This window comes from Triturus cristatus, chromosome 11 (genome assembly GCF_964204655.1).
Source record: "Triturus cristatus chromosome 11, aTriCri1.1, whole genome shotgun sequence".
Classification (NCBI taxonomy): domain Eukaryota; kingdom Metazoa; phylum Chordata; class Amphibia; order Caudata; family Salamandridae; genus Triturus; species Triturus cristatus.
This window is the reverse complement of record NC_140594.1, coordinates 333726979-333748376: the sequence shown is the minus strand read 5'-3', so window position 1 is coordinate 333748376 and position 21398 is coordinate 333726979.

The window sequence follows — 21398 nt, the reverse complement described above, 5'->3', positions numbered from 1 at the left end:
AGTTATTCTCACATTTGAGCTTTTTATCTTTTCCCTCACTTAGACAACTATTCAATTTACCTGCCTCATTTATACATAAATATAATCTACTCAAGATGGCTGTGATGGATAAGTATGTTCAACTATCCGCTCCATCCAATGTTCCCAATCTCCAGACCCCTTCTTCACAACTTTCTACCCTGCTTAGAACTAAACCCACAGCCTCCATTATATACAAGTATTTACCAGGAAAAGATATTGTCAGGCAGAAATCTAAAATAGAAGAAGCATGGGAGCGAGATTTTCAACTCTTGTGGCCAGTAACTTTAGGAATAATTTATGGACTAAATTGCGCAAATCCTCCAGAGCAGCTAACATAATACAAACTTTGTTTTTTGTTTATCATAGACTTTTATTTACTCCGAGTGCCTTGAGCAAAAGATTTGCGACTACCTCTTGTTGGTCATGCTCCTCCCCAAATGTTTTATTTTTGTGTCCACTAGTAGACAGTTTCTGGAAACAAGTTTGGTCCCAAATCAACCTAATTTTTGGTACAAAATTATCATTTTCTATCACCCATGTGTTCTTAGGGAGTCTTTCACCTTGCTGGAAGAATGTTACATTTAATGTTAAAATTATCGATCTGTTGTTAGCGGCTGCCTTTCAGCAAATCACTGTTAATTGGAAGGATTTCACAAACATTTCTTATAAGGCATGGTGGTATGCTGTTTGCCATAATCATAGGTTGGACACTTCCTTTGTATATCCTATACAGATGGCAGCGAAACGTTTGGACATGTGGTCCCCAGTTACACTTTACCTTGATGTATGTGCCAAACGATGTTCCCAGCTAAAACCGTCTCAGCAGGGAGTTTTGAAACCCCCTTGAACCCCTTATACGTTCCCAGATTATTTATAACACCAATACTTCTATGATTTACTTTTTATATATCTACTGTTTATTTTTTATTCATAAGTCCGATTCTACTTTGTGTAGTGCAACCTACTGTACTGTATTGACATGAATTTATTGTTATGACTTCTGTATTGGCTCCTTTATTTCTAATATTAAAATGTTCTTTCTGAACTAAACAAATAAAAAAAAATAAAAGCAAACTGTGCTTGTAAATTAAATAAATGGAAAACTTACTTTTAGGTTGAAGGGCAGTCTGTATAAAACACGAAATGGTAGGCAAAGGTTTCACACCTGCTTAGATAGTTGTGCTCCAGCTATACATAATAATTTAATTGTTATCCGTGCTGATCAAATCCACATTCCTATTAAAAAAATACAGTCCTCCATCTTTGCTAGTAGTGGCACGTAGCTAATGTGTATACATATTTTGGAAAGACCAAGGAAATGCCAGTAGCATCAAAATGATGCCATGGGCTCTGGAGCAAGCAAAGAAAATGGTGCCTTTGACTGTTTTTGGGATAGGAAAATACAGACATTTACATGGTTTAATGGCCCCTGGTGCCACTACACCTGCTGCACCAATAGTAGCTACTCTATTGATACTGACATCAACACATGCACACTACATGGAAACAGTGTGCTTCTAAAGAAATGCTACAATCAGTGTTGCATGACAACTTGCCTCAGTTCACATCAGCATTGCTACGGGGGCAGGGGAGGAATGGTTCTAATCATGTCTAATAACATACTTTTAATCAGCACTGTGCGTGATATTTTGTGACAAATTAATGCCAAAGCTTCTGCGCGTTAAAAATAGGTGCATTTTTGTATTTTGAAAAGGCTTTATCTTATCTTAGGTGATGTTTGATGCATGATTTAAATAACAAGCATTTCAGGGTTCCGGTCGTAAGCAGGAACTGTGCACTGATGCACTAAGAATGATCAGTCCGACGTGTTTTCCCATGAGTGGCATGGCTGGGCCAAGAACAGCAGAAGCAGTCCCTGCAGGAGCATCAGCTGCCTGTTCCTGTGCACGAACAATGCCCAGAGCACCTTACACAAAACATTATTACCAGGCCTTCGAGTCGTGCCCTTGGACGACAAATAATGCCAATTGGTGCATGGCTGTAAACCAAAAGCATTAATCAGAGATGCCACTGCGCCTGTATATCCCTGTAGCTGCCAGCGATATCACCAACACTTTGGGAGCCACTTGCTGCGCACCTTGTCACCAGCACTTACTGTCCTTCAGTGTAAATTGTTAGGACCCCATCTACTCCCTGCCCTCCTCCAATCTTCCTCACGCCTCCTGCCATCACACTTCAATGACAAAGCGAAACCTGTGGTCGACTTCGAAGCTGGGGAGTCGGGTTCGAGTCTCGGCAACGCCGCTCAACAGCCTGTGATGCTGGGCAAATCATTTACTCTCCCTGTGCCTAACGAAAATGAATGTGTCCAACTGTGACGAAACTGGTGCTCATGTAAAGTGCCCTGATGTCTCGGTTCTAGTTTGCGCTATTTAAAGCTCTACAAAATAAAAGGCCCAAAACATTATGGGCTTATCCTTCCAGCCACATACAAAACACTCCCACAAGAGGGCAATATTTCAGAGGGTCCTGAAAACTGTCCAGCGACCCTCCATGCTTAGTAGCAAGATTACGAGCACAGGAGAGAAGGTCAGTGCATATTAGTATTTGATACTTAGATACACTTTCGTTCTTGAGTGCTGTCCTTTGTTCACTGTGAGCTTTGTCATAACCTTAAAAGTTCTAATCCCATATTTATTTATGGTGTGAAAGTTCAGAAAGTTAAACTTTACTAACATGCATGTTTACTGTTTGTTTTCTTTGTCTTGACTTCTAATATGATCTTGATATTATGCAAATGCTTTTAGACTATTCAGAATTCCTGGCATCCCAGAAATAAAAACACACACAATACATTATAAATCCGTAACTATTCCGTTTTGCCAATTTTACCTAATATGATACTGATATGTGTAATTTTACCTTTCTTCCTAACCACCATATGATTGCTCACTTTTATCCTTAAAATTTACAAAATTGATGAATGCACGTTTAATCAGTCACTTATACAATCAGTCACACACCTCGTAAATCCTTCATCCAGACACCTATACACCCACATATTCTTCAATACAGCTTGGCATATATACAAAACATATTTAAACTTTACAGAAACACACAGTCACTGGATGATGTCTTCAGCGATGTCATCAGTGATGTCATTTGAGATCTCATCAGTGATGTCATCAGTGATGTCACTGACCATGTCATGAATGATGCAATATGGGACGTCATGAGCAGTGCATTGCGGGTGCGCGAGTTATAGTTCGCTGAACTAACTATAACGGTGTAATATCTATGGCTTTGTACGAGTGAAATGTCCAGGTAACTATAACGTCCCTGAAACCGATGTTTTTTTTAGTGAATTTCAAAGGTTTTTTAAACGCTAATTTCTAACTACAACGTATCTAAAACATATGGGGGCGGATTTACAAGAAAGTGACGCAACTGTATAGATGCGTCACTTTCCCTGCGCCACCCTTGGAAACCCTTGCGCCACCATAGATGCGCCGTATTTACAATACGGCGCACTATGGCACAAGGATTGACAGATGCGTCACAAATTCTGACGCATCTGTTGGCGGAAAAGTCACGCATTGTTGGAGTTGTGTCGCAAGCATGACGCAACTCCAGCAATGCGTGTTGAGGCCTATCTCCACTACACTGCGTCATAAAAGTGGCGCAGTGAAATCTTGTAGATTTCACTGCATCACTTTTACAAGGCCTTCCTGAGTGGGAACGCCCACCCTGCATACATTATACCTGACGCAGGTATAATGTGACGCAGGGCTTTACAACGTGACGCATCTCCCTAGATGCGTCACGTTGTAAATAGGCCGCATTTTTTGCGCCGCCTTTGCGTCAAAAAAAGTGACACAATGGCGGCGCAGGAAGGCGCAAGGGGCTTGTAAATCTGCTCCATGGTTTTTTTAGTGAATTTCTAAGGTTTTATAAATGCTAATTTCTAACTAAATGTCCCTGAAACCTATATTGTTTTAAAGTACATTTTAAAAAGATGTGCATACTTTTTGTAGTGGAAAACTAACTGTAACAGAAGTCTGTTATAAGTTATAATTTAACAATATATGAAACGTAATTAGCAGTAATTAACATATAAGTATGGAAAAAGTGTGACGCAGCAGCTATAATACCTGACTTTGAACAACAGCGTTTACAGTTCGATTCCCGGCTCCAGCTGCATGTTAGCTCACCACTATGTCACTGTGAGCAACACCTTGCTTAATCTTTACGATGACCCCGAGCGCCGGTACACCTTTCCAGGGGTAGCTGTACGCTTTACAAATGCTTGCATTTTTTTTTATTTAAAACCATAGTGATGAGAAATATTAGCACGTTTATTTTCCCTCTATTTTGAAAGATATTATTTTTATGTCTTCTATTTAGAATTGTGGCAATTAATAAATGTATTTAGTCATGAGAATGGAAATGACAAAGCTTGCCGGGTATCAGATTTTAAGCTCTCTAACGTATCTATATATTAAGGACCTTATACGTGTTACAATGGACATCGAAACCTTTACAGCTTCACATTTTGTAACTTTTCCCAACACGTGCACAAGTTAAAAAGTTAAAACGTGAGCATGTGTAAACTATAAAATGTGACATCTAAATAGGCGTAGCCGCATCTTCCTTCCATAGACTACTCAATAGCCAAAAAGTATATAAACCACACCCGTTGTTCGATTAGTTTTGTTTTCGCGAGTTTTTCATCCTTGTCTATTCTGTGATGCAGGTTCCCTTTTCTACCATCGGATTCTTGTTTTGCGGCAACAAGACATATTTCAGAGTTGTTAGTTGCTTGATTATGGCATAGTAGATATTTAGAATACATAGCTATTTGTCAATATTTAAACATTTATATTTAGAAAAAAGTGTTATTGCATGTTTTTGCCTTTTTTTCTGTAACGTCAACAGCTTGTTTTCAGAAACAGACTGATTACAGCAAACATTGCTCCTTTTCTGGCTCCTTTCAGCTTATTTATTGTGACTTTCTATATTATAATATTGACACTGTACTTCACTTCAGAGGTGTTGGTGATCCGTCAGCGCAAACCCTAAACATTTATAATTAACGTCACCAGCTTCCAGTTGTTAGTCTGTTTTCCCCTGGGGATCATATACTGTCAATATGTATATTATAATATCAACAGTCATGGTGATCTCCGAGGAGTTCATGACCCGTTGGCGCAAAGAGTAAAGATATATAAGCAACATCACCAGCTTCCAGTTTTTATTCTGTTCCCCCCTTTTGATCATATACTGTGAATATGCATACTATAATTTTCACAGTCATAATAATCTCAGAGGAGTTTATGACCTGTCGCCACAAAGATCAAACATTTTGAAGTCCCGGAGAAAAGAAGCTCTAAAAATATTCACAGCTCAAAAGTATTTCGGTATTGATCTTCTGTTCTATTCATAACTTTATTTTCCTTTTCTTTTACTGTAACAATGGTGTTACTCGTTGTATTATAATAGACTGTCTTATTGTTACAGAAGAGCAATTGGAGATTTTTTGGCGTCTTCTGAAATACAGCTTACTAAGCTTTATAACATACTTGATCACCTATTTTTTCAGTGAGCATATTTTACAAAATTGCAGTCTAAAAAAATATAGCTGTTATATATACTTTCTTACTTTGATAACTTTACATTTCTGAATGTTATTTTTTAATTCCTATTTTTCTCTGTTGCGGTTCCTATTCACCTTCTCCCTATAGAATATATAGGACCTGTAGTGTATATTATACTACTATCCTATATATTCTAGAGTACGTGATTTGTTAGCGAAACAGTGTGCGATCTCTAAGCACTACGACAAAACGTTCCCGAATTCTACAAAATACAAACTTGAAAAATGATAATGCATACATTTCTATGTAATATGAAGTCATTTGTGATAAACTGCTTTTTACTTGTTCTTCTGACCTCAGATGATGTAGTGCGGGAGTGTTTGTTGTAGCACTTCTTTTCTCCTTTATCTAAAAGTAACTAATGCCCTCTTATATTATCAGGGCAACACTTTTACAAACTATAGCAGAAAAAAGGAGGTTGTGGCCTCGCTTAAGGGATATTTTATGAAATTCCATTTTTGTCACCCCTATAATATATACAGCACCAGTATCCGAAGAAAGTTCATTTGTAATTGCTAAATAAAAACTGTTTGAACCCTAAACTGAATTTTTTCTGCGCAACCACACCTCCCCGTCAGAAAAGTAAACACCACATTATAAGTAAATAGTGCTCCTTGGAAGTATCCCACCCGCAAATTTGATAAAAAGAAGACCGCAACTCACTCTGCTATTTTTCCGCCTTGATTTGCACATCCCACGGCAATTATATAAATGGTCCTTAAAATATATAAAAAACAATTTATACCTTCACAATCCCTCTCCACCACCTGGTGACTACTGTACAGATTTAATAGAGTTCCTACCCTCCCCTCTACTACTTTGTTTTCCCGTACTCCTTTGGAAGAGCGTCATAAAATGGCTGACAACAGTGAACAGTGAAATAAGGAGCAAACTTGTACTCGGAACACTTTAGCCAATAAAATGTCCATGTTGTTCAGCAGAGGAGGAGAAAATGGCTGCCAACACTTCTACTTTTAATGCTTCACAGCCAATGAACATTAGGCTTGGGAAGGTCCCGCTTGTTACACGTTACCCAATCAGATGTCCCTCCTACTCCGCGGTGGGGGAAGGAATCGCTGACAACACTTCTACTTTCAATGGTTTACAGCCAATTAACATTAAGCTTGAGAAAGTCCTCCTTGGAACACGTCAGCAAATCAGATGTCCCTCCCACTCCACGGAGGGGAAGTGAATGGCTGCCAACACTTCTACTTTCAATAGTTCGCAACTAATCAACATGAAGCTCTGTAAGCTCCTCCTTAGAACGCGTCAGCCAATCAGATGTACCTCCTACTCCGTGGAGGAGAATACCTAGCAACACTTCTACTTTCAATAGTTCGCATCCAATCAACATTAAGCTCTGGAAGGTCCTCCTTACAACATGTGAGGCAATTAGATGTCCTTGCTACTCTGCGGAGGGGAAGTGAATGGCAAGAAACACTTCTACTTTCGATGGTTCGCAGCCAATGAACATTACGCTTGTTGTTAGAACACCACAGCCAATTAAACGTTAATTTGGTTCTGCGCACAGATACAAAACACGCCATCCCACATATTAATACATTTACTGTAACAAAGTGACTCTATTCGTAATAAAAGTGAACACTGCATAATAAGTAAACATTATTCCGCATTATATTAAAGGAAGGCCGGAATACGGTGCATTGTTTTTTTCTGGATATAATTTCCACAGCCTTCTGAACCCCCCTCCCAACATAGCCCCAGGGCTCCGGGGGCCCCAACGGGCCCCCCCTATTATTTTTTAAGAAATGCCCCCGGGATAGAGAACACTCCCTACCACATTAATACATTTCCTGTAACAAAGTGACTCTATCCATGATAACAGTGAACACTACGTAATAAGTAAACATTATTCTGCATTATATTAAAGGAAGGCCGCAATACGGCGCATTGTTGTTTTCCCGATATCATTTCCACAGCCTACTGAACCCCCTCCCAACATAAGTGAAGCCCCGGGACTGCGGGGGCCCCAGCGAGCCCCCGCTTTTCTTTTTTTTAAGAAATACCCCCGGGACCTAGCACACCCTGGGGCCTCATTAAAATTAAACACGAGAACCCACGACCCTAGAGCAAATTGCGCTGATTTATGTTTAAAAAAAAAAATTGACCCTGGGGGTCCTTCTGGGACTCCCTGAGCAGGCCTAGGGGGTCAGGGTGTTTCTACCCTACCCCTCCCCTTGTTTTCTACCTTTGTTTCTCTGTTTTCTAGCGACTCGCTTCTACCGAGCCACAAGATGGATGGCTTCCTGGTTTGGAGTGCTGGCAATCACAGTGAAGCTCGTGCACGAGACTTAGGCTCCACTCAGATGTCAAAACTTTAATTTTTCTAATTTCTCAGCAACTACTGAACGGATTTACACCATTTAAAAAAAAGGTCGCTTTCTGACCCACGCACTACCTTTGTGCCAAATTTGGGGTAATTCCGTTCAGTAGTTTTGGCTCTAGCCTTGCACAAATTTTCCTATGGGAAATTAATTTTTTGACTCTTATTCTTTGTTTTTCTCAAAAACTACTGAACAGATTTACACCATTTAAAAAAAGGTTGCTTTCTGAAGCACGCTCTACCTTTCTGCCACATTTCATGTAATTCCGTTCAGCAGTTTGGGCTGTAGCTCATCGCAAAATTTCCTATGGAAATTAACATAGGGAAAAAGTTTTTTAGAACCCCCCTTTTTTTTCTCAGTCCCCACTTGACAAATCACCACCAAACTTTCAAGATAGGAGCTAACCTAAAAAGTGCAACTTTTTGCAAAATTTCATAAAGATTCGTCAAACAACGCCAAAGTTATTAGCAAATCCAAAAACTGCTTTTCCTATGGAAACTAGGTTGTAACTATAACTACCTACTGGTGACCGCTAGTAGGCAATATCCATCAAGAATTTCACAGCACACCAAGGAACTCTTCAATAAGGTTTTATTTTAAATGTATGAAGTCACGACCACCACCTACGCATTTCAACCCAGACGGGTCTTGTCCACGGTAACTGTGAGTCCATCTTTAGTTTCTATTTATAGTCTGTACCCATGTTAGCACATTATGATGCATTATGGGATATGTAGTTTTTTAATACAAGTTTCAAGTTTGTTGACAGTTACATCTTCACTTTGCTGGGTTTTTTAAATAATTTCATATCGCCTCATTGTTCCTTTGAGATATTTTTATTATTCACAACTATTCAGTTCCTCATTGTGACATTCAGATCCCAATTGGAGTGTGCGCATTCTGTTTTCATTTTATCCTCATGGTTTTTTCTTTTGTCTCTTTTATAGGGATTGTGTAAATCATTTTGCCTCACATTTAATTCCAGTTAGTACTGATTGGAACATTGTGTGTTTCTTTCTTTTGTGGGGATTTTGTGCACCCTTTCACCTCACATTTCTTGCACATCCAGATTCGTACTGAATGGGATATGTTGTGTTGGTACACTGAACCCATGGGGGGATTGTAGGGGTGTCTGAGAGACCGTTTATGAGTCTAAAAATCCCCAAACCATATTTTTTCTCCACGCGGTCGGTGTTGCGGACCTGTCGCGATGCTCAACATGCCCTGTCCCAGTTTAAGGTCATGGCGGAGTTGTAAACCTTGCCAAAAAACAAAAAAAGAATGAAAAATAAAGTATAAAGTATAAGTATAAAAAGGTTTATAAAGCGCTCGAATACCATGTGGTGTCTTGGCGCTGTAGTGTGAATGACTTACAGGGGAGTAGATTACAGCTGAACCTGGAATAGGTGATGCTTAAGCAATTTTCTGAAAAGGACATAGCTAGGTTGTAGTCGCAACTCGACAGGCAATTGGTTCCATACTCTTGCTGCACAGATGGCGAAGGAGCGCCCGCCCCATCTGGCAAGATTGAATCTGGAGATACACATAAGACCAAGGTTGGCCGATCGCAGAGCACGGAGCGGAGTATAGGGAATGAACCGGTCAGTCCCATCATTCGCACCCCCGCCAAAACGAGCCCGATGCACCAAACAAAGTGCCTTGAACTCGATTATCTGTTGAACCGGGAGCCAGTGGAGGGAATTCCTTCCTGCAGAGGTAGAGCAACCCCTGGGTAAATTAAGAATAACCCGAACTGCGGTGTTCTGCAAAGATTGAAGCTTTCAGACCTGAAATTTGTCGGTGCCGAGAAACAGGGCATTACAGTAGTCCAGTCTGGACATAAAAAGAGCAGCCATCACAGTCTTCTGTAATGCCAGAGGTATATAAGGAAGAATCTTCCGCAGAGTCTTGAGCAGAAAGAAACAGGAGGACGTAAGGCTGTTGACCTGGGCTGACATATTCAGCTTTTGATCAAAAACCACCCCCAGATTCCTCACCTTAGTGACTGGAAGGGGGCATTGTCCGGCTGCCACAGGCCACCAGAAGGAGTTCCAAACCGATGGCCCCTTCCCAAACTCCATCACTTCTGTTTTTTCGGTGTTTATTTTCAAAAAACTCCGATGCATCCATGACATCACATCGGAGAGACAGGCGTGGAATTTGGCCGCTATTTGTTCAGGATGCTCAACAGCCGATATCACTAGCTGTGAGTCATCGGCATAGGACACCAACGTGAAACCATGCTTCCTAACCAAGCTGGCCAGGGGTTTAACATAAATGTTAAATAAGGAGGGGGAAAGGGCTGAACCCTGGGGGACACCACAAGGTAGAGAGATGCTGTCCGAATGTAGACCAGCCCAATTTAAGCGTTGGGTTCTGTTTTCCAGGAAGGAAGAGAGCAGAGTCAGGGCTCGGCCTACAATCCCCATCTCCTGGAGGCGCTGAATCAGCACCCTATGGTTCACAGTATCGAACGCAGCAGACAAATCAAGAAGGACGAGAATAGCGCGCCCCCCTTTGTCTACTGTCGCCCGAATCCCTTCAGCTGCAGTTAAGAGGGCAGACTCTGTGGAATGCCTAGGCCGGAAACCGTGCTGGGACCTATCCAGCAGGGTGTTTCCGTCCAGGTACCCCATCAGTTGTTGATTGATAGCCTTCTCAGCCACTTTAGCCATCAGAGGAAGGCCCGAGATGGGGCGATAGTTCTTAGGTTCAGAGGGGTCCAAGGAGGCCTTTTTGAGGAGGGGTTTAACACAGGCAGCCTTCCAGGCAGCTGGAAAGGTACCTGATGCTAGTACCTGATTAATTAGGATTGTAAGATATGGCACTATCCTATCCGCCACCAGATGAAAAATGTGCGGAGGGCATGGGTCAGAGGCGGCACCTGATTTTATGGAGCCTAATAGTGTCAGAACCTCCTTATTAGTTAAGGGATCGAAAGTTGTCAGCCTGCAAATAGGCGGCTCCTGCTGAAAATCCAAGGTAGGGGATCCCAGAGTATTTGCTAGATCCTCATAGATAGCAGTAACCTTAGTGTGAAAAAAAGAGGCAAGCTGGTCACAAAAAAACTGATTTGGGCTAAACTGGCTGTTCTGCTGCGGACTAGACAGGAAGGCCACCGTTTTAAAAAGTTCTTTAGAGGAGTTTCCGGCCTCGGAGATTTTGCGGGAGAAATAATCTTGCTTGGATTTTCTGATGGCCAGCTTATAATTGTGCAGGGCCTGGTTGTAGGCTGACTTATGGCTCCTGTTGTAGTCCGTTCTCCATAACCGTTCCTGCCGCCTACACTCTACCTTCAGTACTTTCAGCTCCGGGCCATACCAGGGGGAGCCCGGCGGGCGCCTGTTCTGGGTAGCTGACTGAAGAGGGGCAACCTGATTGATGGCGTCCTCAAACCATTTGGTAAATTGGGTGACCGCAGTATCATTGTTTTCCTCCAGGATAGGGGAGGGGTATCCCAGTGCCTCCATCAGAGACACTTTAGTGACCTTACCCCATCTCCTGAAAAAGATCTTGGTGGGTTTTTGAGGATCACTTCTTACTCTCAAATTTAGGCCAATCTTAAAGAACACTGCCCTGTGATCGGTCCATGGGAGAGATTCAACCCCATAAAATACCAAATCTGGGTGGCTGGAAAAGAGACCATCCAGGGTGTGCCCCGCAACATGAGTTGGGGCTGTCACCAGTTGAGATAGTCCATATGCCTCCATAGTGTCCAGTAGTTTTGCAGAATCTGAGTTACTCTCATCCTCCAAATGGAGGTTAAAGTCTCCAAGGATCGTATAGGCCGTGAATTCTGTACAAGACTCTAGATGCACCTGGAGGGCCTCAAGAAAACTGGCTCTAGGCCCAGGGGGTCTATACACCAGTAACCCGTGGGTAATGTTAGAATTTTTTAAGGATATGCTGAATTGTAATGCTTCAGCATGCATATTTTCAATCGCCCTGACCTGGACTTTTAATTGGTCCTTATGAATGATCGCTAAGCCTCCTCCTCTGCCCGCCTTTCTATCAAGACAGAGAAATGCATAACCAGATGGTAGAGCTATGTTCCAGTCTGGGCAGGAAGCTGCGTTGGTCCATGTTTCCGTAATGAAGATCATATCCGGAGAATGTTCGGTCAAGAACAGTTCAAGTTCGTGTTTGTGTTTGACCACAGAGCGAGCATTCACAAGGATACAGACCAAATGATTATTTAGACTTACCCCCAATTCATGATTGAGAGGTCGCCTCTGAGTGTCACTTGGCTCAACAGAGAAACCCATCCCAGGCAACGTACATGAGGGATGGGTAACTCCAGCTTCATGGCTCTTAATCTCTCTAACAGCGGTAAAACCGCATCCGGGGCAGAGGTAACTGTTTAGGTAATTTTGGTTTAAAGCAGGGGTACAGTCTACCTTATTCTTCACCCGTAACGCTAACAGGCTGGAACGAGTATATCGTATGGGATAGGGGGTAGGGAAGGGGGGGAGTGCTGTCACTGGCACGGTCCTGGCGCGGACGGGCGCAGACAGGCTTGCCTTTGGCGCGCCTTCGGCGCGCCGCCGGCGCGCCCACTGCGCGCGTCCGCTGCGCGTTCGCGCCAGCATTCTTTAAATGGGGACCGGAAGGTTAGCACTAGACCAATGACCTCTTCCGGGGTAATGGGGGCGGGCCCGCTCGCACGGACGGACAGCGCACACCCACACAATGGAACCGGGAGACGTGCTCCGGCTCCGAGAAGGTAATCAGAGTAAAAACCACGTTAAAATAAAGGATGATGATATTTTAAAATGTTAACAATACACAGGCATCACAATGTTAAAAGCTTTCCGTAATACATATAATTTCTAAAAGAATGGAGCCAAGGGAGCACTGTCGCAGCCCGTAACTCGACTAGCTGAACACTGCTATAGTCACCACACGCTGCGCGTTCGCGCCAGCGTTCTTTAAATGGGGACCGGAAGGTTAGCACTAGACCAATGACCTCTTCCGGGGTAATGGGGGCGGGCCCGCTCGCACGGACGGACAGCGCACACCCACACAATGGAACCGGGAGACGTGCTCCGGCTCCGAGAAGGTAATCAGAGTAAAAACCACGTTAAAATAAAGGATGATGATATTTTAAAATGTTAACAATACACAGGCATCACAATGTTAAAAGCTTTCCGTAATACATATCATTTCTAAAAGAATGGAGCCAAGGGAGCACTGTCGCAGCCCGTAACTCGACTAGCTGAACACTGCTATAGTCACCACATATACATATACACATATACACATTCTGTCACAGAGTAGTGTGTGAACTCCCTGACCGACACAGTCACACAGCTAGTTAGTGACTCACTCCGAGAGTGTTGCCCTGACTAACAGACCTACTTAGACACTCAAACACCCACTCACTCACCCACACAGACAGTCATGCATCCAGTCACAGACCCACTAAGGGACTCATGCAGCCTCTCACATACCAAAGCAAACACTTATGCATCCGTTCACAAACCTACTTAGACACTTATGCACCTTCTTACAGACCCATTCAGGCAATTACAGGCCCACTCACAGACCCGCTCAGATACTCATGCACCCACTCACAGAGCCACTCAGAGACTCACACAGCCACTCACAGGTCCACTCAGAGACTCATGCACCCACTCACATACCCACTCAGAGACTCATGTACCTACTCATAGACCCACTCAGAGAATCATGCACCCACTCACAGACCCACGTAAAGACTCATATTCCCACTCACAGACCTATTCAGACTCACACACCCACTCACAGACCCACACAGAGACTCATGCAACCATTCCCACACCTACTCAGAGACTCACACACCCACTCTGAGACTTATGCACCCACTCAGACACTCATGTACCATCCCACAGACCTACTCAGAGACCTATGTACCCACTCACAAACCCACTTAGAGACTCACACATCCAGTCACAGAACCACCCAGAGATGCATACACCTACTCACAGACCTACTCAGGGACTCATGCACCCACTCACAGACCCACTCAGACATGCATGATTCTTCTCACAAACCCAGTCAGAGACTCATGTACCCACTCACAGACTCACTCAGAAACTCTTGCACCCACTCACAGACCCACTCTGAGACACATGCAGCCACTAACAGACCCAGTCAGACTTATTCACCCACTCACATACCAAATCGGAGACTCACACATTCACTCATAGACCCACCCAGAGACTCACTCAACCATTCACAGATCCACTGAGACACTCATGCCTCCTCTCACAGACCCAAACATAGAGGGTCATGAACCCACTTACGGACCCAGTCATAAACTCACCGACCCATTCTGGCACTCACACACCCTCTCATGGACACATTCATACACTCACTCAGATACTCATGCTCCCAATCAGACACTCATGCACACACTCACAGACCCAGTCAGAAACTCATGCACCCACTCACACACCCAATGATACACTTATGCAGATACACCAAGACCCAGTCACACACCCATTGAGACACTGACACACTCTCACACACTCATTTTCAGAGGATACGGGTTGCAGTTAGGAAATAGCATTTTTTAAACATAGAAATTCACTAACAAAACAAAGGTTACAAGTACGTTAGAGTTAGGAAATTGAATAAAAAACCTTAGAAATTTCCTGAAAAAAACAAAGGTTACAGAGACATTACAGTTAGGCTCACATTTCACTCCTACAAACCAGTGTAATTCAGCAGTTATAGTTACCTGAGCTCACTATAACATGTGCCTCCACAATGCGCTGCTTATGACCTCACATATTGCATCAGTCATGACATGGTCAGTGATAACTGATCACACCACTGATGACATCTCAAATGACATCATTGATGACATCATCTACAGAAACACTCACACAGCCACTCACACCCCTATACAACCTCTCATGCACCCAGTCACACACCCACAACTACCCATTCAACGGCCCATACTAGTACTCAGACAGCCACTCAGACATCCATAGAGCCACTCATACAACCAGTCACTTACCCTTACAGCCACTCACTGAGTCACACACTCACCCAAACATCTACTCACACACGCACTTATTCACCTACACATGCATGCATGCACCCACTCACTCACCCATATAGCCTCTCAACACAGCCACTCACTCACCCTTACAAGTACTCACACACTCCCTCTCACACAACCACTTGCATACCCATTCACATATCCATTGAAGCACTCACACATTTGCTCACTCACCCATTCATCCATTCACACAGACACTTACTTTATTATTATTATTAGTGCGATTTATAAAGCGCGCGGCTACCCCAAATAGGGGTGACCCGGCACTTTACAATACAGACACTCAAACACCAACTCACTTAAACAAACAACCACTCAAACAGCCACTCACTCATTCCTCCTGCCACTTATAAAGCCAGTCACTCACTCATACAGCCATTCAGACATCCACTCACTCATCCAAACAATCACTTACACACTCACTCACCCACCTATACAGTCACTCACATAGCCACTCACTCACCCACACAGATACTCACATGCCTACCTATTTAACCTTAAAGCCACTCACACATCCACTCACACACCCATACTGGCACTCAGACACCCACTCACACAAGGATATACACAGGCACACAGCAACTCACATAATATATGTTAGAAATAGTATTACTCAGAAGTAGTATATAAAGTATACTATTTTAACTTATGTGCTGCTTTGTGATATATGTTTAACGCTCATAAACGTTTAGAAAACATGCACACTTACTGGATGATGTCATCAGTGATGTCATTTGAGATGTCATGAGTGATGTAATTTGAGATGTCATCAGTGATTTCACTGACCATGTCATGAGTGATGTGAAATATGGTGTACATTTGTTCAATAGTTACAGAGATATTTAAGTTGAAAAAAAATAGATATCTGGGTGCCTAAAATCCTACTGAAACCCTACTGAAATTTGATTTGTTGCCAACCCCTCAACCAGGAAGTGTTGGCAGTAACAAAAATGTGAAAAAACAGAGACAGGATAGAAACACCCTGAACCCCTAGGCTTCATGGGGGAGTCCCACTGGGACGCTGCAGGGCCAAAATAAAGCAGTTCTTAAAGGTTTTTGGCAGGATCCCCAGATTCAGCGAATTCTTTAAAAAATGGAGCACAGACTCCCATGTTTTGTTCATGTCACTCATTATCACCATAATGTCCAGGGACATTATGGAGATAAAGGAGGGAGGCGCACAGGCCCCCCCTCCGGCGGCTTAATATGCCATAGGGAACATCACCTCCCTAGGCTGCACTGTGAAAAAATACAGGGGAGGCCCATATGGCCTCTTCTCCAGCCCCGGGAACTGCCAACTCCCTGGCTCCTAATGTTTACAAACACGGGGAGCAGATGGACCCCCCACAGCCTGGGGGCCACCACCTCCCCAGAGCTTTATTAGTAATTATTGCAGGGGTCCTGATCCCATGCAGCCCCAGGGGCCACCGCCTCCCATGGACTTTAATGAAAAGTAATGCAGGGGTCCACACATCCCCCCGTAGCTCTGGGGACCACCAACTCCCTGGAGCAAATTAGAACAAAAGAGGGGGACCACGCAGCCACCCTCCAGGAGCCAATAACGGGCATTGGGAACTGCCACCCCAGGCATGGCTCCTGCAATGTCCCAGGGTGCCCGTCTCTGGGAGACTGCAGTTTGCTTTGTTTGGCGGGAGCACCATTCCCGCCTAGCCTTAGCAAATTGAGCTCCATTTCGTACAAGTGAGAGCATGTAAAATGCCCTTGCTTGCATGAAGCGGAGCAGCATGTTCGTCATCTCCCTCTATCTGAAAGCAATGCCGGTTTCTGCAGTAGGTGGAGAGCTGGCAGGGACCACGGGGCCTTGAGGCTTCCCCTGTGGTCAACAACAGGTGAGATTGGGTGCCCTGGGTGGGATCAGGTCGACCTCTGTGAAGGCGGGCCCTGGTGTCAGCTCGACGATTCCTCAGGAACGGTTCGATGCAAAAGGGATCCACCTCTTGACAGTCTCAACCCTGAATGCTATAATAGCACAAGCGAATGAGATGATCAAGCGAGGAAAGGGAAGGAAGGGGTCAGCAGGGAGGGAGATCTGAAAAGCAAAATACTGAATGATAAGTGAAGATAGATATACTGTTTCTCTTAACTATACAAGTGAGTGGTTCATACCTGTAAAACAAATAATAATAATTCTCCATCCATTAGAGATAGGAAAGGAATCAATAGTTCTGTAACTAACCCAGCAATTGTAGGTATTGCGCTAAGAAAGGAATAGAGGTACAAAGGGGACATCAATTCTGTAGTCCACCAATACAGTCATACGCACAGTTATTTCTCACATCAATATGTACCAAAGATCCATATACACCAGTACATATACACGGTTCCACGTCACAGGGGAAGAGCAGAAGGTCGCCTCTTGAACCCCCTGTTAGAGATAAACCAAATAATAATCATCAAAATACTCCTTTTGATCCATTTACGATATATGCTTGTATTATTGTCAGTCATACATATGCGCAACCACATCCTTTTCCAAGGTGCGTATATACCTAAAACAAGTGGTAGTAATCCTGATGGGACTTAATGTATCCCATACATGAAGGAGCTGTGAGCACAATACTTGGCTTCAGTAATCCCTCAGCTAGCAATGATGGCCGAGTCAAAAGTCTCTCATAGTACGAATGCCCGCAAAAGTCAAACAGCAACAAGTATTGAAGAAAATAGCGGTATAGGGAACTCCCCGATGAAGGCGGTGCAAGTGCACCCTTACCCTACACAGGAAATCCTCAGCTCGTGGGCACTGCATGACTAGAGAATAACCGGCAGCTTCTTGCTCCCCAGAAGCTTCCTATAACCGTTTTTCCTCATCCGGTTATGTTCCCACATGTTCCCATGGGAGTTGTAGTTTTTAGGGGCATATCTGCAAGACGGCGCTATGAAATTATCGCCGCTTTTGCGTCCGATTTTGGGCGAAAAGCGGCGATAATTTCATCGCCTTATCAGCAAAGACACGCTATCGTGTGTTTTGCTGATTTAGCGCCCCTTACAACAACGCCCAGCTTTGCAGCTCTAATGAGATGCAAAGTGGGCATTCTGTGCCAAAATAACTGGAGAAATGTCGCTAACTAACATTTCTCCAATTATCAAGCTGCACGCAAACAAGCAGAGCGATAAGAAAAGTAGCGCTAACCACAGTTATCGCTACTTTCCTTACGCCTGCTTGTAATCTGATTTAGCCATGTAATCTAATGGGAGGTGGATTACATGGCTAAGACCACCCTGCCCTATCAGCAAGGTATCGCTGGTCGCAGTGCGATTATCGCTGGATTTCCAGCCATAATCACACTGTTTTCCAGCTAACGCATGGATTCCTATCGCTTGGAGATAAGTGTTGCTGATAGCATGCTATCTCCGCGATAGAATCTAGCGTTAGCCTGAGATAATTATCCTCGCGATAAAAGCGCTGAGCGATAATTATCGCAGGCCCTTGCTGATATGCCCCCATGTTGTCTGAACGGGACACGGACTGCATTGTGCCTTCCACAGGAATGGACCACCACTTTGCAAACCATGACCATGCCCTGCCATAGTGGGTAAGAAGGGGCGATGCCTTATTGCCCTGATGCATTTTTACCAATGGGCCAGGAATTATACGGGGGCTGATTGTGTGTGTAACACCTGGAGTATTGGAACCCAGTGGCCAAAATTGGCCCTGGAAGGGCGCCAAGCAGCCCACCTCCCTTTAAAAAAAAAAAAAGGGTCAGGCCCCGGGGGAAGGGGTTCCTGGGGCCGAAATAGGCCCAGTAGGGGACCACTCAGCCCCATCCCGTTAATAATTTAAAAAAGAAAGGCGGGTACTTTAGGGACGGGGTCCCCAGGGCTGAAATTGGCCCTGGGAATAAGGGCGACTGGACGATTTAAATGAACGTAATACTGTGCACCTTTATTAATGGTTTAATCACACTGAGGAAGGCATTACCCTGAAATGCATCTGCAATTAGTAAGACCAATTTTACCACCCTGTGAGTTCATCGAACATTGTTGTAGTTGTTGTGGAACAAGTGGGTCCTACCCCATCTCATATGGATGCACCTGTAGTGAATTCAGCAGACTTGGTGGGAAGTTGAAAAACTGATCTATTTTTGGCCTGCCTGAACCTCCGCAGACAGACTCCATCAACCATTACAGGTCATGGATTATGCATATGCAGGAATGCCCAGCAACTTGACGGACACCTGCGGAGAGATCAGATCTCACATCCAGCGGCAGGCGAGGGGTGTTGGATGCACAGTGGTTTGTTTAATGAACTTACGCAGAAAAATGGTAGCTAATGTGGGGTAGCATCGAGTTGTGACAGGACTGCTGTGGGTGATGATGGTTGGCATCCAGGTGCACATTGGGGAAACATATGTTAATTGGGCATCGAGGCCCATAATCCAATCTACAATACAGTGGATGTTGACATGTCATTACGATGCCTGGGGTGTTTGCTGTCCTCCTATTGGCCATGGATTAATCAATAATAATGCTGGACGAATTAAATGAACCTAACACTGTGCACCTTTGATAATGGTTTTATTGCACTGAGGAAGGCATTATGCTGTTATGCGTCTGCGGTTAATAAAGCCAATTTTAGCACCTTGTGAGTGTACTTAATGTCTTTGTAGTTGTTGTGGAACAAGTGGGTCCTACCCCTGCTCATATAGATGCACCCGTCGCGAGTGCGGCGGCCTTTGTGGGATAGTTGGAAAACAGATCTATATTTGCCCTGCCTACACTGCCATTGATAGACTCTGTCCACCAATGTAGGTCATGGATTATGCAAATCCAGGGATGCTTTGCCATTTGATGGACACCTGTGGTGAGATCGTGTTTGACATCAAGTGGCAGGAGAGGGGTGTTTGTTGCACAATGCTTTGTTTTGCAAACTTTCCGAGAAATGTGGCAGCCCATGTGGAGTGTATTGAGTTGTGGCAGGACTGGGGTGGGTGACAGTGTTTAGCATCCAGTTGCACATCAGGCAAGATGTGTTAATTGGGCATTGAGGCCCATAATTCAATCTACAACACCGTGGATGTCGAAACGTCATTACCATGCCTGGCTAGTTTGCTGTCCTCCTATTGGCCACGCATTAATCACCAATAATGCTGGACGATTTAAATGAGCCTAACACTGTGCACCTTTGATAATGGTTTTATCACACTGAGGAAGAGATTACACTGAAATGGGCCTGTGGTTAATAAAGCTAATTTTAACACCCAGTTAGTGCACCAAACGTCTTTGTAGTTTTTGTGGAACAAGCGGGCCCTATCCCCACATATACGGATGCAGCCGTCGTGAGTTCGGCAGCCGTGGTGGGAAGCTGGAAAATAGAACTTTATATATGTATACATACATGATTATATATATATAACCTACTGGCGGTCGCCAGTAGGTAGTTATAGTTAGAACCTAGTTTCCATAGGAAAAGCATTTTTTGATTTGCTAATAATTTTGGCGTCGTTTGACGGATATTCACGAAATTCTCCAAAACAAAAGTCTATCCAGGTCAGCTCCTATCCTGAGACAAAAGGGGGTCCCAAAACACGTTTTCCCCATGTTAATTTCCATAGGAAATTTTGAGACAGGCTACAGACCGAACTGCTGAACGGAATTACCCCAAATTTTGCAAAAAGGTAGTGCTTGGTTCAGAAAGCGACCTTCTTTTTAAATGGTGTAAATCCGTTAAGTAGTTGCTAAGAAATTAAAAAAATAAGAGTCAAAAATCAATTTCCCATAGGAAATTTTAGGCAAGACTACAGCCCGAACATCTGAACGGAATTACCCCAAATATGGCAAAAAGATAGTGCTTGCTTCAGAAAGCGACCTTTTGTAAAATGGTGTAAATCGTTTCAGCAGTTGCTGAGAAAATCAAAACATAAAAATATCGATATCTATGGCTGAGGAAGGTTCGCAAACCCTCCCGACCACAAGTTTTATTCTAATTGGCTGTCAGTACTCCAAACCAGGAAGTGTTGTCAGCCATCTTGTGACTCTGTAGAATCGAGTCACAAGAAAACAGATAAACAAAGGTAAAAAAAAGAAAAAGGGGCAGGATAGAAACACTCTGACCCCCTTGGCCTGCTCAGGGGGTCCCACAAGGACCCCTAGGGCCAAAAAAAACAGTTTTTTAAAAAACAAATCTGCCGAATTCACGCTGGGTGCGCAAATCCGGATGAAAAACTTAAAAGAAATGAAGTGCGGGCTCTCGCGCTTCATATTCAAAAAGCCCCCGGGTAGGCTGGGTTCCGGGGACATGCAGCCCCCATAGTCCCGGGGAAAGGCCACCTCCCTGGGGCTACCTAAAGAAATGTTTGGGGGTCCCAACCCCCCCACACTGCTCCTGGGACTGCCACATCCCCAGAGCAT